Source organism: Ipomoea nil, unplaced genomic scaffold (genome assembly GCF_001879475.1).
Source record: "Ipomoea nil cultivar Tokyo-kokei standard unplaced genomic scaffold, Asagao_1.1 scaffold0642, whole genome shotgun sequence".
Taxonomy (NCBI): domain Eukaryota; kingdom Viridiplantae; phylum Streptophyta; class Magnoliopsida; order Solanales; family Convolvulaceae; genus Ipomoea; species Ipomoea nil.
Window position 1 is genome coordinate 6,852,569 of NW_017617070.1, and position 551 is coordinate 6,853,119.

A 551-nucleotide genomic window follows, 5' to 3' on the forward strand; every position below is an offset into this window, starting at 1 on the left:
GACAGAAAACATTTGGAAGCGATCATAACACACAATTTTGACGAGTTTCCAAATCAAAGAATATTTCTTTTGAACTAAAGGATAATAGCTCCTCAACAAAGGATATTGACGACAAGCCCTCACATGATGTTGCAATAGTGTGCATATTTGTTAGCATCATCTTCTTAGTCGTCGTCGTCATCATCAAATAATAATAATAATAATAATAATAATAATAATAATAATAATAATTATTATTATTATTATTATTATTATTATTATTATTATAATAATAATAATAATAATTATTATTATTATTATTATTATTATTATTATTATTATTATTATTAATTTTAATTTTATTTTCTTTTTTTAATGTATATAATGTTATTCAACTCAATCCCATTCCTTATCATCAAAATTAAAGTTAGTTGAAATTTAAAAAAAAAAATTCAAATCATTATTAAAAATCTACCTTGAGAATTCGTGGTTGTTACCTTGTGCTTCTTTTGAAATTTAAAAAAAAATAAAAATTCAATCATTATTAACTTGATGTCAAGTGCATGATCGAA